The 26392-nt window shown below is 34.4% G+C and overlaps 1 pseudogene across 1 annotated transcript in view; it reads right to left on the reverse strand.

Annotated features, from left to right (window-relative positions):
* The window catches only part of LOC143246290 (dual 3',5'-cyclic-AMP and -GMP phosphodiesterase 11-like), a 119410-nt pseudogene that overhangs the window by 51967 nt on the left and 41051 nt on the right, over positions 1-26392 (reverse strand). Inside the window, exons 2-4 of the transcript XR_013025903.1 lie at positions 8926-9787; positions 2397-2558; positions 2022-2111 (exon numbers count right to left, since the gene is read on the reverse strand). The product of XR_013025903.1 is annotated as a dual 3',5'-cyclic-AMP and -GMP phosphodiesterase 11-like (transcript). The remainder of the gene's footprint in view (positions 1-2021; positions 2112-2396; positions 2559-8925; positions 9788-26392) is intronic.

Here is a 26392-nt window from a genome sequence, read left to right on the forward strand (position 1 = left end):
TGTGACTGTTTAGCAGTCAGTAAAACTCAAAATGATTGCATGTTAGTCAGTACATTACATATTTATCAAAAAAATAATGCATTGCTCAGTTTCAAGTAACCAAAAATGCAAAATTTAATATAATATTACCTAGAAACATTAAGAGACCATTTGGTCCTTGAAGACTGTACTTGCACACCCAACTTAGGGGAAAGGAAAAATCTAAGCCCACACTTCCTTGACTTTTCAGGAAATTATACATTTTTCACTAAAACTCTTATAAAATACTCACCTTCATTAGTGCCAGTTATAACTCATTCAATAAATCAATGAATCACATATTATTAAAAAAATAAAACTGTGTTAATAACTGCAGCCTAGCCTGTCTTTTTCCAAATCTTAAGTTTATGTCCTCTTCTTGTCCCATTAATTTCAGAATACAGTAAAATGAAAGAACTTTTTACCCTATTAATCCTCTGGATAATCTTGTAAGCTTCAATAAAATCGTATCTTATACTTCTTTTTTCAAGAAAATATAAGTTAAGGGATCTTAACCTATTCATGTAAAATAACCCTTCCTCCTCTGAACCCTTTCCAGTAATTCAATATCCTTTCTCAGAGAAATATATCAAAATTGTACATGATATTTCAAGTAACCTGATTACTAATTTCAATAGAGAAACAAATGGTATGAGTGACTTATCTACTACTACACTAAGATCCTTTTCTTCAGTTCACACTATTAAGTTCATTCCTACCAATATTAAACAAGTGATTAAAATTATATTTACCCAAATATAATACTTTGTAATTATTATAATTAAATATAATTTCACATATATCTGTCCATCTAAATGAATCAAGTTTTTCTTTAATGCTTTAACACAGTTATAAATACCCAACAGCTTACTGTCATACAAACTTACTAATTTGCTAATCAGATCCCTAGCATATTATTAATATACATTAAGAAAAAAACAAAGGACTAAGCACTGACCCCTGAGGTACTCCACTAGTAATAGGAGTCCCTGGACTGGACGTCATTAATAACAAGCTTTTGCATTCTCTCCTTCAACAATTAACTGCTATTTTCCCAACCCATACTGAAATGATTTTCTTAGCTAATCTTTCATTTAGTACCTTATAAAACATATGTCTTTTTTGTCCTTTGTCTACATAATAAACAACATCCTCAAAAAAAAAGTTAACAGATTTCCCTTTGATATTATATTTCACATGGCTCAGCATGGCCAGGTGGTTAGGATGGTTGACTCTCTATCTGAGGGTTGCAGGTTCAAATCCCTGTCACATCAAACATACTCATACTTTCAGCCATGGGAACATTATAATGTAACAGTCAATCCCACTATTCATTAGCAAAAGAGTAGCCCAAGATTTGGCAGTAAGTGGTGATGACTAGCTGCCTTTCCTCTAGACTAACACTGCTAAACCTGGGACAGCTAGCACAGATAGCCCTCATGTAGCTTTGCATAAAATTCAAAACAAACCAAACCAATTATATTTCACTAAATGATTCTGAAAAGTTTCTTTTATAAGCCTCTTTAGAATTTCCTCCAATACAAAAGTAATGCTAACTGGACCGTAATTTCTCAGGCAAATCTTATCATATCTACCTTTTTTTTTTTTTTTTAATATTAACATGACATAAGCTATTTTCCAATCTTAAGGTTCCTACTCATTTTCTCTATTCACCTACAAAAAATGAAATGAAGAAGAGTCTCATATATCAGATCTTTGATCCCCTTTATCTTATCCTTTTATATATTTATATTTCTACTGGAAAAGAACATCTTAAGAAGATCTTGACATGAACTCTGAATTTTAATTACACTTAAAAACACAGATTTGAATCATTGTTCAATAATCATTACAAAACCCTTAACCAACAGAAATTTGGTAGAAAGCATATAAAACTTTGTTCCCTAATGTAGTAATGCATTATGTTTTAAATATATTAATATATAAATACACAGAATATGTATAATCAAATGCATTCATCTTAAAACAGAAACTGTATTTACCTGGTTTCTTTTGTTTTCTAACTGTGAACGCTCATATAACTGGGCATTCCGAAGTCCAATTCCACAAAACTGTAGGTACTGAGCAAACACCTGTACAAGTATAATATGAAGAACTAAACATTTCTCCAAACTACACTGTATTTCTGAACTATAATGATGAAACTGTTTATATTATACATATTTCTTCAAAGCAATTATTATTACATTCCTAGATGTAGCTTTACAGAAAAACGTTCAGTTTTAATTCATCCAAAAAGTATTTATGGATTTCATAAAAATATTTACAGTAAAATTGAATCAAACTTTTCCTAGACTTTTCAAAAATTTTACACCAGGTTTCAAGCAGTGATTTAATAACAAACCAAATATAAGTACCATTTGATCATTATCATCAAAAGGTTCTCCATTAGGTCCATTCTTGTTAATGACTTGTGCCACACCCATAACTTCTCCTTCAATGTTGAATATTGGCATACATAACATGCTTCTGGTGGTGTAGCCAGTTTTCTGATCTATCAAGTTATTGAACCTTGCATCCTAGAAAATTTTAAAAGCTTTCATTACCTCAGCATGTATATTTTCAACCACACAAAAAATAACTATATACATAGCACTTTATTATACAAATATATATATGTTTAAGTAAATACTAATTCAACATTAAACATTACGCCTGGTTAGCTTATGCTCACGAAACTTTGAAAATCTTGTAGCTTGTATTACGTTCAAAAGATGGCGCTGTAGATATATACCTACACTGTATATGCATATACACATAAAAAAAAGGGATGCGTTAAAATCAAAACATATCTTTTTAAAACTTATTTTTAATTTATGATTCTGAATTATTACTTTATAATATTAATTAGTTCAGCTACTTATTCAAGTACTATAAACAAAGTAATGAAAAATTTAGATTTGAGACTATTTTCATTAATATAAATAAAAGCGCTTTAGTTTAATAACTTTTAATCGATTCATCTTCGTCCTGCACAGAAAAATTATATCACAAAAAATATTTTCCTCACGAGAAAATACACATTTAGAAAATATGCCAAGATAAGATTTTCTATGATAAGAATAAAATCAGCTTACAATCAGGACAAAAAAAAATTAAAACTTAATAATGAAGGTTACAATTCTAAACTGTTTCATGTATTAAATAGAATTCATCAAGGCTTAATTGTGATTAAATGAAAAGCAGACAAAAAAAAAATATAACCAAAACATGTTCTTAATTATTTCAGCTACTTCCAGAACAGAATAACAGTAAAGCGAATAAGAAAAAGTAGAATTTTGCCTTTTATACATTATCAACAAAAGCAGACAGTTTATACAGCGCAAAACCTATCGAACCTAACTTTGATTGTTCCCTGAACGTTCATTGCGTTACTTTACTTATATCATATTTTAGTTGGTTTGTTTGTTTTTTAATTACATGAGGGCTATCTGCGCTAGCCGTTCCTAATTTAGCAGTGTAAGATCAGAAGGAAGGCAGCTAGTTATCATCACCCACCGCCAACACTTGAGCTATTCTTTTACCAACGAATAGTGTGATTGACCGTAACATATAATGCCCCCACAGCTGAAAGGGCGAGCATGTATGATGTGACGGGGATTCGAAACAGCAACCCTCAGATTAAGAATCGAGCGCTCTTGCAACCTGGCTATGCCGGGCCTTTATTTTAGCAACAGTTACTGAAATTTCCATAGTACAGTATTATATTTACAATAATAATTATTCGTATTAAATGAAATTATTTTTAGAGTTCCGAAGTTTGTGATGCACTTTTACGTTAGATAATATTTTCATTCGAAATTTTATATCACCCTTCAAGAAAACAAACATATTTTTCAAACAATGCCAGTAACAAAACAGAAAGTTTCATATTTATAATAAGATAATTTTCATTGGTATTATTTTGGGTCCTTATTGTTAATTTATTTTTATAATTTGCTAGTAATTATGTAATTGAGAGAAAACTAAAGTACTCTAAACGTGCGCCCTAAGGGGTTCAGCAGTAAGTCTAAAGGCGTATGACGCTAAAATTCATGATTCGTTAGCTGCAGTGGACAGCGCACATATATCAGCCTCTTGTGTAGCTTTGCGCTTAACAACACACTAACAAACCAAAACTCTAAACACGATACCCAGTAGTTAAAATAATAACTGGCTATATAAGCGTTCCATGCGAAGATTTGTTACAAAAACGTTCATTGTGCACGTGTTACGCGTTACTGTTTCAAAAACGCAAGGACACTCGGCCATCCCGATCAAAGTCTAACAACTCGTCACACGTACACATGAATAAAGAGGTGCATTAGACCACTTCGGCATTAAGCTAAGTAAAACAATTATCGATAATTCTTTTCGCTTTCATAACAGTATTATCGTCGGCTGCGAAAATTATTATGTAATATCCGCAATACGGTGTCGTTTTTTCTTATTCCTTTTGTATAGTTCTAGTGATTTTTCATATATTTAGAAATGTAAAAAAAAGCACAATTACATCTGCCAAGTATTTGAACAGCTACTGGTAATTCTTTAAAAGCTTTAACACGTACAAACAAAACAAAATTACTACAATTCTACTCTTAAATTAACTTTATTTTATTACATAATTACTATAAAATTTAAAGGTTTTACGTGAAGTTTTCTTACTTTGTTCTACACAAGAGATGTTTAAGGTCATTGTGAAATGTATCTGCTAACGTTACATACAGGTCGATGAATTGTGTAATTAATTGTGCCCTCGATTCAAAATCACTTGTTACCCATACAATTATGTCAGTGTGATTAACTTAAATAGAAAAGACGTACTTAACGCTGTCAGATTGAGAATATAGACTGCTGTAAGACTAAATGTTTGTCTTAGAATTTCGCGCAAAACTTTGTTTCTTTGTTGTTAAATGGGAAAGATACACAGTGGCCCATCTGTGTTCTTCGCATCCTATGCGTTAAAAGATCAGGACTAGCTGCTACGCAACAGGGAGGGGTTCAATCTACGCATAGCCATCCCTAATCTCGAACCAACAGACTAGAACAATAAAAGTTGGTAGATTACTTAAATAAACAGTGAATTAAACTTTGTTACAGATGTACAATATTTCAACAACATTACGTCGTCATCTGATACTTAAACATGTTTCTCAAACGATGGGTCGCACAAGTTTTCAGAAGGACTGCAACGACCAAAGACCGGAAGTGGAAGTAGTCTGGCAAATCCGGCTGAGAAACGCTGGACTAGAAGGCAGACAGATAGCCCTCAGTTCCCACTGCCCCTGCTTGTCTAAGCGAATATGGACTCAAACGCGTCATTAATTCTCAGATTCACAGTCTGGGCACACCAGCTACTCAGCCACGACCATAGTTAAATGAATAGGTTTGTTTGTTTTAAAATTTCGCGCAATGTTACACGAGGACTATCTGCACCAGCCGACTAGAGGGAAGGCAACTAGTCATCACCACCCACCGCCAACTCTTGGGCTACTCTTTTTTACAGATTTTCTTCCCTCAAAATGCCTTCCCTTCGACAACTCAATTGAAATGGCGTGGAATGATCAGATGATTAGGTCGTTTGACTCGCAATCTGCTAGTTGCGGGTTCAAATCCCCGTCCCACCAAACATACTCACCCTTTTAGCCGTAGGAGCGTTATAATATTACACTGTATCCCACTATTCGTTTTTAAAATAGTAGCCCAAGAGTCGGCGGTGGATAGTGATCATTAGCTATCTTCCCTTTCATTGCTAAATTAGAGATGGCTAGCGCAAATAGCCTTTCATATGGGTTTGTGCAAATTCGCAACAAGTAAAACAATTGAAAATTCGTGTAAGTTATTTAAATTTAAGTTTCTTACTTAAGTGAAAATGTGTGATTTACTCATAGCGCATGATATATATATATATATATAGGGTTACCCACGTAACTGGTCATTCATATCCAACATCGGGTTTGTTTGTTTTTTAGACCAAAACAATAATTAAGTATCAATTCGTGACAATTCGAGCCCCGGGTTTTAATGTTGTAAGGTCTTTAGACTTTCGTGTTCCACCGGGAATTCAGCATAAGGAATGACATAATATCGAAACATTCTTTGAACTACCACTGAAGGACATTTCTATTATCTATATTCTTAGTACAGCGTTACGGCAATATCAACTTCAGGCAGGCGGGTATTATCTCTAGAAAATAACAAAGGAACAAAAGCAACCAGAACGAAGTCAATGGTTACCTGGATCGTGTATTATGCTAAAACTGTATATTCAGAATAAACAAAACATTGAAAAAAACTTTTCATTGTATAAAAACATAAAAAATGCATGATATTCCTGCAGATCATAAATTCATACTTCCATCGTTCGACACTCAAAATGAACTTATAAAGAGATTTGGGAGTTAAAAATACAAAGCTTAACGCAACGTTTCATCCCAGTTTTTAAAGCTTTAAGGTTTAACTTAAAGCAGTTAGCGTATACTCTTGTGAAATCAAGATATTCTAACCCTTCTTTATTTTTAGTTATTTTTCTTGTCTCAATGTTTATGTTGAACAGAGTCTGGCTTTTTTTTTTTGCGTAACATATTAGGTATATTCAATATGACAATACATTTAAGAGCTCTTATGTAGTTTAAATCGATTATTTGAATCCAGCATCTTATGTGTGTGTTTTTCTTATAGAAAAGCCACATCGGGCTATCTGCTGAGCACACCGAGAGGAATCGAACGCCTGATTTTAGCGTTGTAAATCCGTAGACTTACCGCTGTACCAGCAGGGAGCTGAATCCACACTAAAACAGCAGTAAAACAAAGCGATTCCAACACTTTTCCTTCGATCTCGGGTTTTATTCGAACAGCGGTTTTTATACAAATATTTTACTTATTTACTTGTTTATTTTGAAGTCAAGAAAAAGGAAAAGTAGACCCAGTCATAAGTTAAATAAATATTTTGGATGTGTTGCTTGTACTCAACTCTCACTGCTAATTGGTAACTTAAACCTATTTATAACCTCAAAAGTATATTTATTTGTACCACGTGAGAATTATTTAGCGTTTAAACCCAAACGTAAGCTTTCTTTTTTTGTTGTTTCAAACCATTTTCTCTATAAATTCAGAGTAAAGCTTTGTCTTTATAATATAACACTTCGTTAGGCTATCGGAGTTTCCATACATATTATCTCTAACGCATTTATTTTACTAATATTCCTGCAAGTTTTATCCTTATGTCATGGTTCTTACATGTTCACACCCATAAAAAGTATTTTTTCCCCAAACTTGATGAAGTTAAGTTCGTTCCAAAGGAGTTGATTGTCATGCAAATGTTTGTTTGTTTTGAATTTCTTGCGATAAGCTACACAAGGGCTATCTGCGCTAGCCGTTCCTAATTTAGCAGTGTAAAACTATAAGGAAGGCAGCTAGTCATCACCACCCACCGCCAACTTTTGGGCTACTCTTTTACCAACGAATAGTGGGATTGGCCGAAACATTTAACGCCCCTATGGTTGAAAAGACAAGAATGTTTGATGTGACGGGGATTCGAGCCCGCGACACTTAAAATACAAGTCGAATGCCCAAACCACCTAGCCACGTGGAAAAAACGAGCATTATAAACACATATATCTTGAAGATTTTGGTGATATTTATCAAGAATTCTCATGAGTTATTTGATGTGAATATCAGAATCGTAGGAGGTAAAGACAGTGGGGATGCATGCCCCCCACATAATTTCTGAACAACAAGCTATGTTTTTGTTTGCTTGAGGTTAAGCACAAAGCTACACAATGGGCTAGTTGTGGTTTGCTCACCACTAGTATCTCAACCCGGTTCAACGAACTATATTTAACAGTGTTAATTCTTTAAGGTCAAAGAAATATTACAGCTGGTAGCATTAGATTTTAGCAAATCCAGACATTTATGTTTGATTTTAAAATAATCATATATATTTACGTATTTTAATGACTTAAGCTTATTTATATATTGTAATGATCAGTTAAATGTATTCTTTTTGCCAGTAGGTAAAGTATACACTATGTATGTTAATGTTTTGTTTGTTTTCAAATATGGTATTATGTGTACAATCAATAATGTGTTGACAACATAACTAGAAAATATTAGTACGTTATGAACTGTGAAAATTTAGTCCCCCAATATAACAAAAAAGTATTTGTAGGGCCCCGTATATCCTCACATAAGGTTTTGAGGAAAGTATCTGTCCACAGATCATCATTGTATTCAATGCAGATGACACTGCCGACATTGGTAAAATTATCACAGAATGTAAGACGTGAATAACAGTTTTAGCTGTATGTCTGTTGTAAAGAACAAAGCAACACAACGGGCTTACTCTATCTGTGCTCTGCCCGCAGTGGGTATCGAAACTCAATTTAACATAATAAGCCCATTTTTGGGCAGAATAAAAGTTATTACAATACATTTCTGAAAACTGAAAATAATTTATTAGAAAACAAATATGTTATGTTACTCACTTAGAAAAAATATTCATCTCTAGCTTACAGTTAAATACATTGCATGATCCTTAAATATGGTAATTTTAATATGAAAAGATAACTTTTGTTTCTAACAACAGGGACTTTCAAGTTTCTGTACAAATGACACATTTTAATTAAAGCTCTAAAAACAAAGAACCAAAACCTTGGATAATAAAGTATGTGTGTTTGTGTGTTTTCTTATAGCAGAGCCACATCCAGCTATCTGCTGAGCCCACCTAGGGGAATCGAACCCCCAATTTTAGCGCTGTAAATCTGTAGACTTACTGCTGTACTAGCGGGGAGCGATAATAAAGTAAATAATATGAATATTAAAAAAGTAAATTTCAAAATGTGCTTAGGCTGTAACTTCAGTTACTTCTTATTACACAATATTATCTTTACTAATTTATGTGTTTACCTGGTAACAGTCCGGAATATTGACTGATTCCCCGCTCTTGGCTACGTATCCAACAATCCCTGTTCCCCAAGGAACGCTAATCTCTTCCTTTTGTTCCACTTGTTCCAAAGTAGAATCGCTTGACACATCAAAAGCTGGCTGACCAAACATCGATTTGGACAATTCTTTTCGCCCTTAACCAAAAATAGGGAACATCTGTCGGCGTGAGTAATTATGCTAACATTTTGGAGAATTTTATGACAAAGGCTTCGTACTTCTAAATCATTACAAATATCCTTTACTAGTTCAAATATCAGTTCTTTTTCGTTCAACGCTTGAAGCTGTTGTCGGTTCTTCCGTGATGACCGTTGTCCAACCGGTATATTACACTCTTCTTGAAGAGGTAAGGAAATGAATGTTGGCGTTCCATCTATGGTTGTGGTTACCATTGGCCGAAGAATTCCACCACGTTCAAATTCATGAGCAGAGATTTTACGAACTGGTGTGGCCGCTCCCGAACCAGGACGTGACGTCGGACTAGTCGGGCTTGAATTACTCTCACACACAATGCTCTGAGGAACAGCGTGGGCCAAAAGCCAGGCATCAACCATTTGTCGGGAAGCTTTTCTCACAAAATAATCGACTACAAACGTTGGATGCTCGTCTAACCAAGCTTCCAATTTCTCATAGACATGACTATCGGTGGCGTCTCCTGTCGCATGATTCGTAGCGCCACCTATTGGGGGTTCACTCATGTTAAAAGCCTCACAGAGTTGAGAGCCACCTCTGGGATTCCAGCCTGGTGGCCGAAGAGGGCGCCACAAGACAGGGTAAGATCCACCTTCCTTTGTAGTCTCCAGCTTGGCTGACTTCTTTAACCTCCCTGGAAAAAGATACATAATTATTAATGTATTTAATACGAAAATAAAACAGCTATAAATATTTAAAATTACGCTAATGTGCTTAAATTTACATACGATGCGATTACTGCAAATATATTAATATAACCGTAGTTTCACAATTTCTTGTGAGAGAAAATTTTTTTGGAATTAAAAACAAAGCTACGCAATGGGCTATCTGTGCTCTTTCCACCACGGGTATCGAAAACCGGTTTCTAACAGTGTGAGTCCGCAGACATTGGTGTGCCACTGGGGGCAGGGGCAAACTATGTTTTGAAGTTATGAACAAAGCTTCACGATAAGCCATTTGTGCTCTGACTACCACGGGTATCGAAACCCGGTTTCTAGCGTTGTAAGTCCGCAGAATACCGTTATGCCAGTGGGGGAAAAAGTTTTATAACTAACACTGCAGTAAAATAATACCTGCATATTATCTGCTATAGAAACCTGATGACAATATTAATTCATTAGTAGGAAAACTAAATTCCGCGATATCCTTTGCTTCCATTAAGAAGGAATGTTAAGATTTATCGACACAAGTCCATCCCTAAAACGTTGTACAATATTTAAAGTTTTTTAAGTGTCATTATTGATTCTGACACTATGTGCGCATAGGTACTAAAAAAGATTATTTATACGTATAAATAATTATTTACTAATCTCGCCTAAAAATGTTAAAAATGTGAAGGAAAAAAACTGCAAAGATACCTAAAATACCATTGCACTAGTTTGTTTGTTTGTAATTTCGCGCCAAGGTACATCAGGGCTATCTGCGCTAGCCGTCCGTAATTTAACAGTGAAAGACTAGAGGAAAGGCAGCTAGTAATGACCACTCACTGCCAACTCTTGAGCTACTCTTTTAGCAATGAATAGTGAGATTGATGGTAACATTATAATGTTCTCACGACTGAAAGGACAAGCATGTTTGGTGTGATGGGCATTCGAACCCGCGACCCTCTGATTACCCCATGGCTGATAGAACGAGCATGTTTGGTGTGACGGGCATTCGAACCCGCGACACTCAGATTACGAGTCGAGCGCCCTAACCACCCGGATGTGCCAGGCCTTAATGCACTAGAAAAAAAGAAAATAATTAATACCAATGTATTATGAATTTAAAAAAGAACTAGCTCAGAAGCAAGCTAAAACAAATTTACCTGAAAAGAAAAATTTCATAAAATGCAGAAAAGTAATTGCACTTTATAATGATAACGTTTAAATCCCGTGCCGCTCGTGGAATTACTCCTTTCATTGTTGATCGCAGTCGAACAAATGACAACGATAAAGCACCACTTGACTCCATAGTTTCCACTTTCTTAACCACATAACTATAAAAACTTGACTCTTTCATAGACGCTCCGCTGTATTGAACCTTTTTCCTAAGACCCCATTTAGTCAAAATAGAAACGCAAAAATCCATATGCGCTGAATCACATGGCCAAAAAGTTCGTGGTTTGGGGTCCATATTTATTATGAAAACAGTCGCTGATTTTAAAGTGTGGTTGGAAGCTTGTTATATTTGGCTAGTGAGTCTTCGTTAACTTTCAACCTTTGTTTATTATTACGTTAACATTGCTAGGAGATATGCCCAGCTTCAATGTGCAATGGCTTTTAAGTAGAATCATTCTCTTTCGTGACCAAATCCTTCACTTTTAAGTTGACGAATGTTTGGAATAGGATGTAGTTTGGAAGTCTCTTATTGGTGTAAACGCTCTACTACGAAATTTCATGCTTTCATGGAAAATTCCGAATTCTCGTCTTTAAATCGTTGCTTTCTTGAACTAGAAATCATTTAAAATCGAAACCTGAATAGAGCCATAAATAACAAATGAGCTAAACACCAGGTCAAAGTTGCCTAAGGTTCAGATGTAGCTTTCTCTAATTTGAAACTATTAATCAGAGGCAGGGCAGCCAATCGGCAATGCCTGCTGCCAAAAACACAGCTTTCTCATCTCTTCAAACAAAGTTATGGGACGGGCTGTCATTTGTATAACGTAGAAACGGTTGGAAGTACATAAGGCGTACAGTAGCAACACGGCTCGAACCTGGCAAATTATGTAGTTTGTCCACTGTTACGGCTGACTTGCCTGGCTAGGTCTATGCAGGTTCAGAAGAAGGCCTCAACTATATCAAATTATCTGTAACACGAAAAGTACCAAATACATCATCCATCTATTTTTCAGTCGAAGATTGATTTTTAAAAATGCCTTCAGTGTCCCAATGCAAACAATGAAATCGTATAAAATTGAATCACGTTTTTGAGGTTGAAAATATTTGCTCTCTACTTTTTAACAACCAAAATCGCTCGTCGTCTCATAATGTTTGGGCCAAAACAAAAGCGAAACAAACGTGGAACATGAATTATTTGGGTAAGGGCTAATAAACCAGTGGGATTAACCCTCTATTGTAGGTAAAAACAATTGAAAAGTGAGATAGAATTGCAAACATAAAATAGAAAGAATTCTGCAGACCAAAATCACATTTTAAACAAATGTTTATATATGTAAATTAAGATAAATCAATACTCGATGTCAGAGACGGCTACTGAAATATAACAAATATTATACAGGAGTAAACAGCAAAGTCAGATTCTTGTGCATTCATTTAACTACTCTGCTCCAAATAACTAACGGATAATTAACACTTTCTATATATTCTAGCACTAAGACAACACGACTGTTAATGTATAATTATCAAATAATATCATAGCATTCCATAGCTTATTCTTATGCAAAACAAGTGCCTGGTTGTCAGTATTGTGATTAAACACACAAATATCTGCTATTGAAATCGTGTCCAGAAATACTCTTTTGGTATTCGCAACTAACGAAATTACCACAAAATGTTTATTCAAAAGTGACCGTTTCTGACACTAAAACAAGTTGTACCTCAATGTGCCAAGAATAAAACTAGTGAATAAATGTACTTTTGAGGTGTCAGAGGAATATCACTCCGTCACAGTTGCTTCCAGTTCATCATCACCGTTTCGCTTTGAGATTAATCACGTGCTGCGAAGCGTCTATTGGGATTCAAGTTCAGTAATCTGTTCATCTGTTTCGAACTACTCTTCTTTCAGGGAACTGATCACGAGAGGTTGAGAGTTATCACCCACCTTAAGAAAATGTTGACCAAATGCACCGGAACGCAGCTACACTTATAGTTTTAAGATTGTATATCTCTATATTCATGTATAATGTCGGGTCACATAAAAATTAGTCTAGTTACCAATACTGATCCCTGCCCAAACAATAAGTCATCAACGCGATGTGACTGCCCTTCTTCCCTGAAACTGGGGGTTAGGTCTGATTCCAGGAATCTCCAGATGTGGCTGAAATGTGATTCGTATATGAAAGCAAGACATTCACGAATATGTCATATTATCAATCTACGACACTACTGACGAAGGCCGTTTTGTGGACTTGACAGTGAGGAACCACAACATTACTCTTTTAGTACCAAGATCACTCTTATGAAATTCTCTTTAACCCTTTATATACTATTTTGTCATCATTTTGCCACTCTGTCCTGTTGATTCAGTTCACGAGCGGACCCACTTGTTCCTTCGAGCCCATTTTTTCAAAACCTATTGTCAACAATGATGTACCTGTATTATCGTTATTTAATAACAATAACTGTGCCTAGTAATAGCTAGAAGATATAGAGTTCTGACTATCCCTTAATTATTTTGATCAATTTTAAGGTCATGTGTATTTTACATCAAGATTAAGATAATCCTGTTTTCACAATTCTTTATACAATATATACACCTAGTAATGTTTGACGTTCATTCTCGCAATTTACGAATCGAGTGAAACCTATAATCACGTGAAAACACTAAATTTATTTACACATATATCTGTGTGTATTTGAATTACAAAAATAATTTTATTGTAAACTTGAAACACACAACTAATAATCCGTCCTATTTGTGATGAAAATGCTTATTCAAAAACACCAACTTTTAACTATAAATAACAGATGTCTCATAACTAGAACTTGTGAATGAAAAAGGTCACAAATAAAAGATGGTTTCTATCCACAATAGCATATATATATATATATATATATATATATATATATATATACACATATTGTACGAAATCAAAATCATAATGAACTCATTTTACGAAATTAAACTAGAGAAAATGACTTGTTTGTTTGTTTTTTAAATTTCGCGCATAGCTACAAGAGGGTTATCTGCGCTAGCCATTCCTGACTTAGCGGTGTAAGACTAGAGGGAAGGCTGATAGTCATCACCACCCACTCTTGGACATCTCTTTTACCAACGAATAGTGAGATTGACCGTTACTTACAACGCCCTCACGGCTGAAAGGTCTAGCATGTTTGGTGCGACGGGGATTCGAACCTGCGACCCTCAGATTACGAGTCGAACGTATTAACCCACCTGACCATGCCGGGCCTGGTTTGTTTGTTCAATATCGCACAAAGCTATTCGAAAGTATCCGCGTCTCTAACTTAGAAGTGAAATATTAGAGGGAAGCTAGCCAATCAACACAATCTACAGCCAACTTTTGAGCTACTCTTTACCAACAAGAAGTGGAATTGACCGTCACATAATGACGCCCCTCATCTGAAAGGCCGAGCGTATTTGGTGGCAAAATTCGAACTTGTAATCGCAAACTGTAAGTCAAGCGCCTAACCACCAGGCCATGCTAGAGCCCTTCGAGAAAATACAAACAAAATTTAAAAGTACGAGCTTCTTATACAATAGAGGGCATGTTATACAATTACTCTAGATGTAATGAATATTATAATACTATGTAATACAATGTAAAATATATCGTTTAATTATGTCATAAAGAAGAAATAAATACCATCTGAAAGCTCTCGGTTTACAACTGGTTTTTAAATAATTTTCTAGTTTATTTATTTTTATCGTATTTTCTTTCTTAGCATCATCATTAAGAAATTCTTTCTTGAAACTTAATTCAGTTTTTAATGCACATTTATTACAAAATAAAATTGCGTTGCATATTCATTCAGCTGTGAACAGGTAATACTACAACTGTACGATATTATGTTATACATTTTCTTAGCGTTTTTAACAGGCATTATTTTTCGTAATCTGGCCCAGCGTGGCCAGGTGGTTAGGGTGCTCGAGTCGTAATCTGAAGGTCGCGGATTATTTCACACCAAACATGCTAACCCTTTCAGCCGTGTGGATGTTATAATGTTACGGTTAATCCCACTATTAGTTGGTAAAAGAGTAGTCCAAGAGTTGGCGGTGGTTGGTGATGACTAGCTGCCTTCCCTCTAGTCTTACACTGCTAAATTAGGGACAAGCAGCACAGATAGCCCTCAAGTAGCTTTGTGCGAAATTTAAAGAACAAACAAGCGAACAAATTTTCGTAATCTGAAATAACGGTATGAGGACCTTGTTAGAGTTTATTAAGGAATATTAAAAATCAAAAACTTGATCAAAGCCATACCTATCCCTCCAGTGACACAGCGGTATGTCACCGGACTTATGCTGTTATAAATTGGGTTTCGATACTCGTGGTATGCAGAACACAGATAGCCCTTTGTGTAGATTTGTGCTTCATAGAAAACAACAATAACCAGCGTATTAATACAAAGCGTGAGGGCATGCACATACCATATTCTATTTTATTACACATTCTACAAGCCAACTCTCAAAATAAAATTCTTTTAGGCATGATTGATATAAATTAATCTATAAGACCATGGGCGCAGTCAAATAATCAATTGATATAGTTTGATCTTCTGCGTCCAAAACTGCAAATACATCTCAAATCTGGAAGAGAGAAGAAGATATAAGCTAAAGTTTTGTACTTAACAAAACACACACACAGAGAAAAAAAATCCATAACCATTCTATGAACCACTGTGCCACGGTTAAAAAAAACTGACTTCGCCAACTCCAGTCAATTAAGATTCACTGTACACAAATTTGATTACTAATCCTATTTGATATCACTCGAATTTTTATTGATTTTTTTAGTTAATCAACTTTAAGAGATTGATTCTAAACGCTTCATTTATTTAACAGAGACACATTCTGAATAATGCAAATTTTGCAAACTGTATATTTCTTAAGTGGTGTTTCAAACTCAATAATTAAAAGTAAAACCGAGGAGATAAGTGTACAATAAGAAACTACGTTTTTAACTACCAAATGCAAGCAACAAAATATGTCATAAATCTGATCGTCATCATAGATTTGACGGTCTTCATTCTAATATCTGTATGAAGTAAAAAAAACGAGGAAAACATAGAAATGTTTTACATTATCTAAGTCTTGAAATATAACTTTCAAAAACTGATCTTCCTTTTATTTAGCCAAGCGCGTAAGGCGTACGACTCGTAATCTGAAGGTCGCGGATTCGAATACCCGTCACACCAAACATGCTAACCCTTTCAGCCGTGTGGACGTTATAATGTTACGGTAAATCCCACTATTAGTTGGTAAAAGAGTAGTCCAAAAGTTGGCGGTGGTTGGTGATGACTAGCTGCCTTCCCTCTAGTCTTACAATGCTAAATTAGGGACGGCTAGCACAGATAGCCCTCGAGTAGCTTTGTGCGAAATTCCAAAAAAACAAACAAACAAATCCTTTTATTTAAACTTTATAAATATTATTTTGGTTTTAATAACGGATTTTCCATTCTTTTTTTTTCCTATCAAGTAAGGTGTTTTGTTTTTTTTAAATCGGGAAGAAAATACTTTTACTTAGATCAAATTATTTCGTTCATGTTGAAATAACTCAAAATTACTGTTCACTAAATAATTTTAGATAAATGATTTGAGCTTTCATTTTGGTGTAATCGGTTTATACGAATATATAAAGTTGTGTTAACATATGCCCATATTTTTTCTCTGTGACGTAAAAAAGTACCACATTAAAATAACTAAACTAACAAACAAAATTTCTTAGTAATGAATTCACATATTGCCCCCCGCTAGTATAGCGGTATGTCTACAAATTTACAACACTAAAATCAGGGGTTTTGGCTTTGCTATAAGAAAACACACACAAACACACACGAATTTACATATTAGCAATAAAAGATACTTCCTATTTTATTTATCAAAATTAACTTGCAGGTAAGATTGGTGTACCTTTATGTTACCAAACAAAATACTTGGTTTGTTTTAACTTTCGCGCAAAGCTAAAGAGGGTAATCTGCGCTAGCCGTCCCTAATTTAGCAGTGTAAGACTAGCGGGAAGGTAGCTAGTTATCACCACCCACTGCCAACTCTTGAGCTACTCTTTTACTAACGAACAGTGGGATTGACCATCATATTATAGCGCCCCCACGGCTGAAAGAGCAAGCATGTTTGGTGTGACAGGAATTCGAATCCGCGACCTTTGCCTTAACCATTTGGCCATGCCGGGCCCCAAAAAATATACAAACGTATAGCGTATTCAAAAAGTAAACAGTATACCAATATCTTTTTTTTATTATTATCTTTGTTATATATGGGTTCTAGAACGATCGATATATCACGTCATTATTCGTCTAAAGAAATTTATAGCTAGTGGTTGTCAACATTTTAAACATGAAATATGGCCCGATTTAAATAAAAATGATTCATTTATGTAAAAGTACATGAGTCGTTTTGTGAAAAATATGTACGTGATAGAGAAAAAGTATTCGGATTCAGCGTGCAAGAATTACTGTAGAAAAGACAAAAATTTCAAGACAATAAAAACCAACACAGACCTGAGTTGTCATTGTCTCAAGCAGACCAGATAACTACAGAGACGGCCTCTACCTTCTTTAGTTAAAGCACATTCTTATACTTAGGCACAGATACAAAGATAAACGCTCAAGATTTTTTGTTTGATTATTGTGCTCCATCGTAAAAGTATGTAACACGAGGGGCGCAGGTTGGCCTTGTAGAAGAGCGCTCGACTCAGAAGCTGGCGAGACAGGTTCAAATCCGTGCGATACCTCAAAATATTTGCTGCAGTCTAAGAGTGATTGTTCCCCATTGTGAATGGGAGTAGGTTGCTGCTGACTGGCGGTCCTCCCTGGAGATAGTAATTTAAAATTAAAGACTGGAAAAGAAAGCATTAGTATATAATGTGGGCGAACAGATTGTATAATCCAACCGATACCAGTTTTGAATTATGACATAATTTACTCAAGATTCCCTATATAAAGATATTCAACTATTTTCATTTTTGTTAACATTAACTCCAAATCAACACATACGTTTTAGTACACTTTCATGTGTACTGCTTATCTCGTTCGACAAAAGAAATATTGCGAGATTTTATAGTTAGGTTTATCTTTCATTATTGTGTTGTAAAAATCGCTTTCAACTACAAAATAAATGATTTCCAATGTTGAATACGTAACTAAAATGACATTCACGTGCACTCTTTCTATTCACGATTATTTTAATAATAACTGAATATCAGTTTCAAATTCTAGATGCGCCATTCAAAATCACATGCATCTAATATACAATCTGTATCAAGCTCTCTATGGAAGGATTTTCTGTTCCAACAAATCTAAAAGCGTTATTAAAAGCACACAAAAACATGCGTATATTTGTATACTGTTTAACACAGTTGTATTTAGGGCTCTGCACCTCCTGTTATTCACTCGTATTTGCTCAAGTATCTTCTTTAGCGTTTCTGTGCATTTATCAAATCTCAAGAGACTCTTAAATCAAAGCACACATAAAGTCATTCTGCACATCTGATGCTGACCTTCTAAAGAATCCAAAACAATTCACTTCTCCGCCCTCGAATACATCTATTTGTTTAACCTAAATTAAAACAGAAAACAAAGTGAGACAAAATAACTTATCAACAATTCCGGTGACTTTTGATTTCCTGAAAGGAAATCCAGATAGAATGATATATGTTTTTCAAAGAAGTTCAAGATGTCATGAATCCAAACAGTGATTCATAATGGGAATCGCGAGGCATTGCGCAGGACCCTAATAGAACGTTCGAGCAAAAAAGCACCTTAAACAGTAAAGATTTAATTCAAACAACATTTTAAAATACTTGTCATTGACTGCTACAGCTGTACACATATAAAATCCACAAAACAAAAATAACCATATTAGACTTACAAAGAAAGTATAATCCGCTCAAAACGGCCCGTATGTAATAATATTTATTCTAGTTATTATTCATTTCTTGCCAGCCTACAATAAAAACGGCTTGGTATATCGCACCCAAACCTTTGTAAAATACTGAATAAAATACTTCGAAGAATGTAGGGGTATTGTAAAGTCGATTTGTTTTTTATTTATTTTACATAAGCTACAAAACGTCATAATTTTAGTGCAAACGATGTTGTCCTTACCGTCTTGAAAGTTGCTTTCTTACAGATAGCTGGCACTCTTGTAAAAAGCTTACAGGATGAAACATGAATTACTAGCCAATAATAGATAAACATTAGATGACTGATATGTATATACTCAATGTTTTGTACACTATGCAACTGACGTATTTAAGGACCCAAATAAGTAAAAAAAAAAAAAAAAGAGACCAATACACATAATATTACATCACATACATTCGTGAACTAACTACTTTAAAACACACAAAGTTTTACTTTAAGTGATGTTTTAAATGCATATGTTTTATTTGAAAAGCCTGACTTTCTACTGGTAAATGTTGTTTTTTTCACTTAGTAGAGGTTATGTTTTAGTCTATGCATGTATTTACCCACTGCTGTGCAAAAACTATAAATGCTTAGTATATTTTCAAACAAATCTTCATGACAATTTCCAATCGCATCTTAACATTTTACATCTCGAACTAATACGATACGGTATAAAGTACTTACTCAAACCATATATCCATATTTTTGCTCCACCAAAGGTAAGCCTTGAGCAATTAATGTCTACAATATATTTACCCTTGTTTCCTTACTTTTATCATCATCCCTATTTCCATGTTTTTAATTCCCAATTTTTATTTATCTTGTATATATGAAAAATGGAAAGCTCCATGAAGTACATCTGTAACCACAGCATATTGAATTAGATAATCATGGCGACGTTATTAATGAAGAAAAAATACAAGGCTTTATATTAATGTGTACCCGATTTATTCTTAAGGGTTATTTTAACATAGTCACATTAGTAGAATCCAGCCAAAAACATCCGAAAGAAAAAAATCGCTAAAATTCCATTTTAGCTCAACCAGCAAATAGCATCCCACAAATGCACCAAAATAAAGCAACTTGGCATAATTCAAATCGCACTATTTTATTAATGTGATGTAAAACTGAATTTACATTTAGGTTGACTCCTAATTCCCATAAAACGTATCACTAAGTCACACTGAACATAATGCAATGTGATATGTCATTCACTTCCGAAATGGTGTTTTCAAAAATAAATATTCATTTATAACTAGCAATGAAGTTGTTAATTGCCTCATCTAGATAGGTTTCAATAGCGCTAGGAATATAATATACATTAAAACAGGCAAAAATAGAATAAAAATGTGCTTATCGTGGTACTTAGGTATTGGTGTTCCAGGCACTCAGTCCAGCGTTCTCTAGCTTATTTAGCGTGCATACATTTTGAAGTTGCTTTCCTTTAGGACAAATATTAACAAAATAAAAGTAATTTTTAAAGACATTTTAAAGTATAATTTACATAATTGGCAAATTAAACTTTGGAAAAACGTGCACACTAAATTTACCCTTCACATTCATACCACTAAGAAAAATAATAGTTTTACTACGCTTTCATTGTTTTAATTGTTTTCTAATTTTCTAGAAATGTTTATTAACCTTTCGAATCAAAAGTAAGCAAAGTTGGTGAATAAAATTTGGAGACCTGTTCTAGAGACGAATAATTTTCATCATATACCAAGGTCCAGAATAGCCTGGTGGTTGAGGCACTCAACTCATGATCTGAGGGTCGAGGATTCGAATCCCCGTCACACCAAATATGCTCGTCCTTTCAGCCGTGGTGGTGTTATAACGTGACGGTCACTTCCACTATTCGTTGATAAAATAGTAGCTCAAGAGGTAGCGGTGGGTAATAATGACTAGCTGCCTCCCCTCTAGTTTTATGCTGCCAAAATTAGGGACGGCTAGCGCAGATAGCCCTCGTGTAACTTTGCGCAAAATTCAAAACAAACAAAATAATTTCCAATTGTGGAAGTGTAATAAGCATACATATTTTCTAAAAAGCAAACTATTTCATCGTAAACTACTGTAATGTTTTTGTTTCTTCTTTTATTTATTTTGGCTACAAAACAACCTTTGTGTTTGATAAAACAATGATTTTTTATAATAGTATACTTGTCACGCACAACTGTTGCTGTAGCAGTCAGTAAAGACATAACATTGCGTGTGCAGAAGTAAATGTGGGAAAGTTTAGTTGTTTCGAGCAAGGATATATTGTTAAATATTAAAGCTACGACGCTTTAATATTCTAAAGTTTGCAACTGATATTGAAGATGAATAGAAAGTCAGCTTTCTCGACCCGTGACGACTAAGTCTCTTGGATGTTGTTTACATAAGGCAATAAAGCCACACACTTTACACTAAGGCAAGAGTTATAATTACGTCGATGAAGGAGAAGAATATATGACAATCAAGTCTCTAACATCACAACTACGCAGCTGTATGCACCCCTGCTTTTTACCGTCCAAAGACAGTCCATCAATCAGAACATAAAGACTTTTTTCTTTTTCTTTTTTGACGAGGTATGCGAGCAAACTGCCAAATGGCTTGGTTTGTTCACACTGAGGTAACTTTCTAAACTATTTATATTTAGTCATATCACCTCTTCTTAACAAGAAATTAATTACTGTAATTTTGATATATGGTATCAAAAATTTGGAGTCTGCACTTGTGTAATATCATTTCAAACGACGGCGACTACTTCGACCCCTGAATTTACAACTTCATCCCGCAAGACAAAACTACAGCCAGTGAACTTCAATTAACTAATAATGTGAGCCATTGTGGAAGAACATTAAGAGCCGGGTAACATAAAACACCCTTACCGCCACTATTTGTCCACTACCTCTTCCTTAAAAGTCATCATAACAATCACACAGTGCATACTATATTTTAAGTATTTGCATATTGCGTTCATCAAGTTTACATAAAACTTTTGGTGATGTAATAACGAACATTTTAATAGTATGTTATGCTATAAATAAATTATGTAAAAGTCAGTAATTTTTATATTATGTATTATACATTTGTTTAAGTTCAAAATCCGAACAAATGACAGCTATCTTATCGTTTTAAATATAAATATCTGTCTAAATGTGATTATCCATACAAAAACATTAATACTGAATTACTTCACGTATAAACAGTTCAAACAAAAAACTGATTATTTTGTAATATTGTATCCCAGTTGGGCAGCTATAGGTCTGCAGGCTTACAATGTCAAAATCCGGGGTTTGGCTCCTTGCAATGACAACAGCAGATTGCCCAATGTCGTCTTTCTCTACAAAATAAAAAGTGTTCATGCAATAAAGATTGGAGTTTTCAGTCTAATCCATACCTTATGCGCACGTGAGTTAAACAAACAGGTAAAAAACACCTCTAAGGTTTAAGTATAGTCACCCTTAATTTTGTGCGACTGACCAGAAAGAAGATAGCTAATCAGGACACCAACACAGTAACAAGGACTTTGTTCGACGCTCTGAATCGAGTAACGTAATTGGCTGTTTCTTTTGTTATGCCCTCAGCTGTAAATAAAGAGCATCTTCAGCGGCATCACGTCTTAAGCCAGGAAACCTTCTATACGCAACCAAACAGGTTAACAACAAGTCATGCTTGCTTGCTTGCTTGTTTGTTTGTTTATTTTTAGATAAAAGCCACATTGAGCTGTCTGTTGTGTCCACCGCGGGGAATCGAAACCTCAATTTTAGCATTGTAAGTATGTAGACTTACCGATGTCACACCGAGTGACCCAGCTCACCCAAAGAAATTGGAACAAAACTGTAAAAACAGCTAATTCAAAATATTTTTGAAAAAAGCATCTAACTTGAAGAAAAGCCAGTGTGTGTTATGGTAATCTCGAAATAGGAGTCATAAAAGCCAAAATGGATTTTTCCAGATAGAATAGTTTGATCAATGTCTGCCCATTATAATTTGAGTGGCGAGGGTGAAATGAAGACATTATGAAACGCCCTGAAACCCTATAAGTGTAGTGAGTTTTGATATAAAAAGCCTTAAGTAAAGATGTAGTGTAGGATTACTTAGCCTAGAGCCAACTGCAGAAAATTTATCATGTAAGTAAAAATATTGATTCAATTTTAAATTTATATCGTTTCTTAATTAATCTATTTTCTGTTATATCAGTAACGCGTTAAATAAAGTATTTAATCAACGGAGACTCAAATTAATAACAATATTAGTTTATACTTTTCTTGCTAAGTGGCACAACATAAAAGCCACTGTCAAAACCAGTTCGTTATCAAAACGAACTGGCCTTTATATATGTGTATTAGAAGTTGTTATTCAAAATTATTTTTTGCAAAAAATATTTCATGAATGACCTTAATTTGATCTTAAAGTGAACACATACTTTCCAAATGTACTTATTTTTAGCTTTTGTTTAAATGTTGCTGTTTAAATTCATTGCGTGTGTGTGGGCCTTATATCAATACGTACTCTAACACTGGATTTTATAAACAGGACAAAATACGGGAAATGAAATAGTACAACAAAAACGTGAAGTAATACGACACATAAAGAAAGGCAGAACATAAATGTTGCCATCACCAACTATAGCTCCAAAGCCACAGACCACAACAAGAAAACTGGTTTGCTAGTTCGCCAGTTATGAAGAATGATAATAAAGATACATTCAAATAAAATAACAACAAGTAAGTAAACAGTGTTAAAATGAGACAAAATAAATAACATTATGCTACTAATTATTAGCCCCCAAAAAAAAGATTTGTAAAAAGTTAAATAAAATTCACTTGTTTAACCTGATATACACCTTAGCATTTCACGCAGGCAAAAACTGATTACATAGCGTCTCGGTAACACTACTTAAAGTATCCTGCCCACCAATAGCACAGCAGTATGTATGCCGATTTACAACACCATGGATGTGTGTGTGTGTGTTTTCTTATAGCAAAGCCACATTGAGCTATCTGCTGAGTCCACCGAGGAAAATCGAACCCCTATTTTAGCGTTGTAAATCTGAAGACCTATCACTATGTACCGGTCACAAAAATTACACAGAAAAAGTTTTCCGTGAAAATACTTTAAGCCCCACATGCCATACGGATGGTTCCAACAGGTTTTTACATATCTTTAGTATTAATTTTAAGTCAGATTTTCGAGCAAAGCTAAACAAACTTAACAAGACGTTTCAGTTAAGCTCACATATAAACAATATTTCTGAACTGAATCACCTTCCCTTTTTTAAGCACATCCTTATAACGTATAGAGAACTCTTAACTATCATTACAGTGTATCATGTTTTTGCAAAGTATGGCCGTCCCCATCAGTTTTAGCTTGGCTAGAATGCCATGCACTTGTGACGTCACCTAACTTCCGACTCTAACAGTTATCCGGGACTATAGCGTAATTTATCTTGCGCCTATACAAAACGAAATGGCACACAGCCTGATCTTTTCACAGTAGTTGAATCAAAATAACAGTATGCACAGTGTGAAAGCAACTGTGCTATGAATAGGTATAACGTTAACCCACATTATTTTATTTCAGGCTTTCAAGGTTTTCCCTATGCATCAAAAGAATTGACGTAATGATCATAAACACACATACAAAAAAACTTGTAGAAGACATTATATCATATAACGTACAACAAATTACTATTCAATTTAAAACACATAACAAAATTAGATGACTTTGTATAAACGTGTTTTCAATTTATCTATTAAAAATGTATAAATTTTATTAGTTTATTATAGGAAAAAAACTTTATTCGGTTTATTTAACAAGGAGGTGAAAAGTAGCCTTTCCTTTTCTCGGGTCCCCCGCTAGTACAGCGCTAAGTCTACGAATTTACAACGATAAAATCAGGGTTTCGATTCTCCTCGGTGGACTCAGCAGATAGCCCAATGTGGCTTTGCCATTAGAAAACACAAACACACTCCTTTTCTCAGAGTGTAAGGTACTATTGTAAAATTCACATCGGACCGTAAGAGTAAAAATTTAAAATTCAAAAACATGTTTTTAGACTATATAATGACTCAGATGACACACACAGTCCATACAGTCTGAAAACAAGGCAAAGCGTAAAATTTAATTAGAGGGAAGTTTATCAGTATAATTGTAAAGATTATCAAGGGCAAACCAATATAACTACCTCACCATTTTTAAAATATGCCAAAGTACGAAAACATTTTCATACGCCATCTAGAAGTATACACTGTTTTGTAGTCCAGAAAACAGAATCACATTAATGTCTTTAGGCATATAACTGTTTTACACATAATATTCAAAGTCATAGTTTATAAGATTTCCTTCTCTATATCATAAAAGCGAACGTTATTTGTCAGCTTCAGATAAAAATAGATACGAAAGTGGCTCCCTACTGCGTGTGAAAATTGCATTTGTCTTATTGGGTAAATTTATATTTCATTCATTAAAACTTCAAACACCTGTAATAACTTAAATATACACTGAATGAAACCGTTACTTTTTTAGAAGAAAACGGTGATATTATTGATCAAATACTGTTGAGTCAGAATTATTATTTATTGCTTTTCAAACGATAACATTCAATAACCAATAACTGATTTATAACCTCCAAAACATTCTGGTTCTTATAGTGTTGTTACCTAACGTTTCTCTTCTTGGGTCATTTGTGTATTCTAAGAACTCTTAAGCGGAAGCAAAAAAATAATACGTAACAATTACTAAAACATACTAAATGCTATAGAAACCCGATTTCTGTATCTCCACAGCAGATAGCCTGATGTGGCTTTGCTGTAAGAAAATACACACACTCAATCTCAATCATGCCTTCTCGCAAAACCCATAGCAACGCGGTTTTTTGGCAGTGTATGCTGAATAAAAAATAAATGATGGTTCGACGAATACAAAATGTAAAAAAAACAAAACTAACACGAATAAGGTGTATCAACAATTTCTTAAATTCGATAACAGCCGCTGTACTACATACTTCAAAACGTCGGATGTCGTTTTTTTTGTCTATCAGTTACAGCGCATTTATTTGCGCATAACATTGTGACGTCAGACGAATAAGGTATATGTGCCCCTGTTTACAAAACAACAGTTGAGCACTTTGAATTTATGTTCCATTATCTTTAAGTTAAGATCGTAATACAAGGTAATTGAATCATAAGACTGGTCACCGGCCAAACTGAAATAAAAAGACCAATGAAATAAAAAAAATTATTTGCATCGTGTTGGAAAGTGAGGGTCAATGCCCTTGAATTCCAAAACACCAAGCGCAAAGCGAGATAATGTGACCTTCATATGGACACTGGCTCTTCAGCTAACCGCCCATTTTTCCTGCTTTAGAAGAAAGGTGATTTGTGTGTTGGTTGGATGAACAAAAACTATTAACTCAAACTGTCAACAAGTTAAATTAACTGCATCCTTCCGTGAGTGAGTTATTACATGTATTTGAGCATTTGTCCATTTTCATT

This window comes from Tachypleus tridentatus, chromosome 3, assembly GCF_004210375.1.
Source record: "Tachypleus tridentatus isolate NWPU-2018 chromosome 3, ASM421037v1, whole genome shotgun sequence".
NCBI lineage: Eukaryota > Metazoa > Arthropoda > Merostomata > Xiphosura > Limulidae > Tachypleus > Tachypleus tridentatus.